Below are 4,791 nucleotides of genomic sequence, written 5' to 3' on the forward strand. Positions count from 1 at the left end.
TTCTTCTTCTTCTTCTTCTTCTTCTTCTTCTTCTTCTTCTTCTTCTTCTTCTTCTCTCCTCCTCCTCCTCCTCCTCCTCCTCCTCCTCCTTCTCCTTCTCCTTCTCCTTCTGCTGCTTCTTCCTCTTCTTCTCTTTTTAGTGGAGCCCCTTATGAGCTGTCAACCCCACAAGGTAGAGCTAGTTATTGGTCTGATTATTAGACTAAAAATTTATGGTTTGAAAGGATTCTATTTCTAAACATAAACAGCAGTAGAGTTTATTCCAAATTATTTTTTCATACACATTACATAGAAAAAGATTCTCCTAAAAGTTGTTTTTGCTCAAGAAACTTTTGTTGCACAAATTGGTATATTCTGTATTAACTGATATCCCACTGGTTAAATGCTTGAATAATAAATATTATAATTGTTTATCATGTTCCCAATACAAAGCTAGATGCTGGGGTACACCTCCACCTCACCTATTCATCACACATGAGAACTGCTCAGAAACCAGCATTGAAATTGATAGTTAGATGCCTGAAAATACCTGTTTCTATGTTAAATGAACCTTTGAAATGGTTTACAATTTCATCTCCAGGTTGTACTCTGTATGGCATGGAGAATTTAGCTTCTAGCTTTTTGAAGGAATAAGTTATAAGCCAGTCTGGCAGTCGAGTAGAGGGCAATATTATGGTTAGGATTTTCGGTAGTTTCCTCAGAAAACAGGATTGATGTTTCCATTAGGATACAATGCTATAAATACAGCTATTTACTGCTGCCTCCTATGTTCTCTTTCCCTTATTCTTCGTCTATCTCCGAAATTTTCTAGGGCTAGACATTCAATGGTGATCCAAGGGCCTGTAATTTTGAGAGTGATGGAGGGCTGCCTCTGAGGGTATAAACATTTCATTCACTTGTGTGTCAATAGACCAGCCTGTTGTAATTGCAGAGAGAGCAATTTATTCCTTTCCCTTTTTTGTGTGTGAAAACATCCAGTGTGCTTTGAAACCTACTTTAAGGAATCCCTTTACTAAGACAATATCCAAAGGAGGGGACTGCTATACCTAGTTTTAGAAAAAAAAAAATAATGAAGAGTAATAGCCTACACAGACTTCTGTTTTATATTGTAAGGTATTCAGGCGTCGAATCTATTGGAAATGCCACAGATCACTAGCATATAAACTTGGGGAATTTTAAACTTTTGTCATAAATGTTATTTTGGTCATCTTACTTATTTTCACAACTTATTTTCTCAGTGTTTCTGATTCAAACACTGAACGGAAATTGGCTTATGTGTTTATCCTGAGAAAGAAAAATTAAAGGAGACTCCAGGAAAGACAAGAGTTTCCAATCAGTTTCATTTTTGGTGGGGAAGGTGAGTGAGCAGCCCCAAGGAATAGGCCAATGGTGACAGAACCAATTGAAACCTTTACTAATTTAAACCACAGTCATGAGCAAGGTATGTACATCTTCTCAGCACCCCTACTTAATTAAAAACAACAATAAACCATAATGGATCCCAGGGTGGCAAAGTCAATGGCTTAGGTAGTGTCCCTCCATACTATCTGCAAACATTTTCATTTATTTTTCTTCTTACAAACTGTGTTACCATCATAGTGCCAATATAAAATATACTTTATTCTTGCCTTGATTACCCTGTTTATTAATTAATGATTTAAATGTGTATCTCTTTATATCTGGACTTTCTGCTTTATTTAAAATGATCATATATTATTGTTATAACTAGAGTAAAGCTTTTAGCTTGTCGTCTAATTTGTCATCTGTTTTTCCCTCCTAAGCTTCAATGAAGTAATGATAATATTTCTTTCATTAGGATCAGCATCCTCAATAGTAAAAGGTCATGGACAGGGCTGCAGATCATAAGAAGGTGGAGATTAAAAATGTAGGGGCACATTGATTATACAAAAATAGCAGTGTGTTTCTATAATTGGAATGTTCTCCAGGCAGCAATTGTGACAGAATAGTGGAAGTCCAAATTACAGAGGCAAGGTTCTTCCTCTGTCCTCTCTCCAGGCCTAAATGAATAAAGGCATGACACTGAGACTGAAGGCTAGTTCTACTTCAGAACCACAGAGACATGAACACCAGCAAGTTTGAGGTTGGATAAGGATCTTCAGAACTCCTCAGCTTCGGATAGTCAAGCCTGCTTCGTCCCTTCTTCAACGGCATGTCTAGCATGTATACTTCCCTTAAATCCACCTTCGTAGCATTTGCTGATGGTAATTCAGGGACTAGAAAAGCAAACTTTTAGAGATTTAATTTTTTTCTTTCTTTCCCTTGAAACTCAGGTCTTATTCTTTCCCCATTTCCCTTCTTTCACACTCTGGGAAGTCCCCAGAGAAATTCACCAGTCTGGTCTGCACTATAATCTGGGTTGGCAGATGCTGCAGAGTTGTAAGAACCATCTATTTTTTTTCCTCTTTTGCACCATTCCCTCTTCTGTTTACTTATCATCTCAAATGTTTACAATCCAGTGAGAGGCCATATAAATTTATTAAACCTCCCTGTTGTTTTTCTTTTCCTTTAAAAGAGATGTTATTTTAAGTTTTTCTTCCAGTTTCCTCTGATTTTCAGAATAGTTCCTCAGGGCTCTCATTATTTGGATGTCCTACTGACTTAATCTGCTCTGGAGCAAGGAGCTTGGAATTTCTTTGACTTTAAGCTGCAGCATTAATCTTTTGCCCAGCCTTAAAGGGTTTAGGGTGGAGCCTCTTCCAAAGGAGTTGCTGCCTGTGTAGCTACCATAGCAGCGAAGAAACCATGTCTGGTCTCCTCTGTGGAAAGCAATCTGCCCCCTGCCAGCAGCTCAGCTTTGCAGCCACAGCAGAGCAAGCCCTGTGTTAGCTGGGGGACATTTCCAGCGAGAGGCACAGCAGGGGAAATGATGTGGACTCCATCGAGGGGAGAACTGCTCATCCATACCATCTAATTCCAGGAAGAGGCATGACAGAGTCCATGCCTTCGCCTCCTCTGGCCAACTCTAATCATGAAACTCCTGTGAATCAGCTGGGAAACATGCAGAGTAGTTGCTTCCCTCATGTTTTTCTTAGATTTTTTAAATGAGGATTTTAATTTCCACCCCACTGTTTTCTGACCTCCTCCCCATTCTTTCCTTTTCTCTTTCTTGTGCACAGATATGAGATTGGGGCCCTCATTCATACAAACTGGAATTTTCCTTGGCAATGGTAGAGTAGAAGCTTCTCCATTCTTTAGAGATGAATTTGCTTTAAGTAAGATCTTCCCAGAGTACAAAAGAAATTTATTCTGGAAATTTCAAACTAATGTGAGTGTGTCTTGTTTATAAACTTTGATAATTTCTACTTCAAAGGCAGAGTTTTGTTAGATTGATAATTAATTCTCCACAGCTCTCAGAAAAATGTCTTGCACATATTATGCATTTGATGAATAATTATTGAATACATGAATATAGACATATCTATAGAGTAACCTGGTCAATTTTTATGGATGACGTCATATGTTTCGCCATACAGAGCTCCATTATGCTGTATCTACACAACAAACAGCACTGCATTCATGTTGAGTGCAAGTATGACTTCACCATTGAATATTTTTTATCTGAATTGATCTTTTTAACCCGCTCTTCTCTAACTATGATACCATCATGACTAGAATCCTCTCAGCTCATTCTCCTCTTTCGTTTTGTCCTTTTCCCTTTATTCTTGCTGTTTAATGTGATTCTCTCAGTGATGACATGGGCTCCCCTCAATTATGACTATCATTTTCCATGACAGATGGCCTCCTCACTGGAACTGGATCCACCATCCTTTTCTCTCAGTGTCTTCTTGTTTATGTTTTAGATCTTTTGCAAGGTGAGCTACACCTCTGAGAGGAGCTCCTGGAAATCACCAGAGATACTTAATGTTGCCAGCTGTACAGATGGAGATGATGCACCTTGATGAGGAATAAGTACTGAGCCTGAATCCTACAAATGGGAAAAGGTGCTCATATCAGACTTATGCATTAGATATCAAACTACAAAGTACAAGTGCAGTTGATACCTGTTTAGATGATGTAGAGCAAGGAAACAGAGTATGTGTTAAAAGCAAAAATTCCCATGAAGCTGAACTGTTACTCTGCCAAAGCCTCCCACTCTCAAGGTTTTTTTTTATTTTTATTTATTTTTTTATTTTTTTGAGATGGAGTCTTATCTCTGTCGCCCAGGCTGGAGTGCAGTGGTGCCATCTTGGCTCACTGCAAGCTCTGCCTCCCGGTTTCACGCCATTCTCCTGCCTCAGCCTCACTCTCAAGTTTTAAGAGCCAATAAACCTTGTATCTGTACATTCAGCTTTGCCTTTTTTTTTTTTTTTCCCAGTACTGGAAAGTCCTCTGTCAGGGTTTACCATGTTTCATTGATTTTATTTTTTCTAGCACCAACATAATGCTCATATAGTAATGAGGATGAAATAATTTATTTTTTTTCCCGCTCATCATGTCATTGCGAATGTTCTGCTATCATACAAAAATACCCACATTTTAAATTATTTAAAAATATTTGCTGAGCAAATATAAACCACCATGCATCTTTCTAAGCACCAGTGAGACAGCCAAGTATAAACAGGTCCCGAAAGAACCTCTGACCAGCCTGCACACTTGGAGGAGTGTACACTGGGGTGGAGCCTTGGGAAGTTCATGCTGTTTGCAGTGGGGAGGAGCCTGGCCTCTCCTGATCTGGGGTGGTAAACTGAGATTCAATCTGTGAGGCGGGAAGCATATTAGCAGGACTATTTCTTTGCTGAGAGTCCCTGTTTCCTTTTGTTTCCTTTTCAT

The 4,791-nt window shown here is 38.9% G+C and overlaps 1 long non-coding RNA gene across 1 annotated transcript; it reads left to right on the forward strand.

The window, feature by feature from the left end:
• The first annotated feature begins 2,006 nt into the window (after positions 1 to 2,006).
• On the forward strand, positions 2,007 to 4,302 carry LOC101178311. The gene is made up of 5 exons (XR_004033406.1): positions 2,007 to 2,222; positions 2,939 to 3,025; positions 3,138 to 3,286; positions 3,756 to 4,121; positions 4,273 to 4,302. It is a non-coding gene; the product is annotated as an uncharacterized LOC101178311 (long non-coding RNA).
• Positions 4,303 to 4,791: the final 489 nt, after the last annotated feature.

This window comes from Nomascus leucogenys, chromosome 14, assembly GCF_006542625.1.
Source record: "Nomascus leucogenys isolate Asia chromosome 14, Asia_NLE_v1, whole genome shotgun sequence".
NCBI classification, from domain to species: Eukaryota; Metazoa; Chordata; class Mammalia; order Primates; family Hylobatidae; genus Nomascus; species Nomascus leucogenys.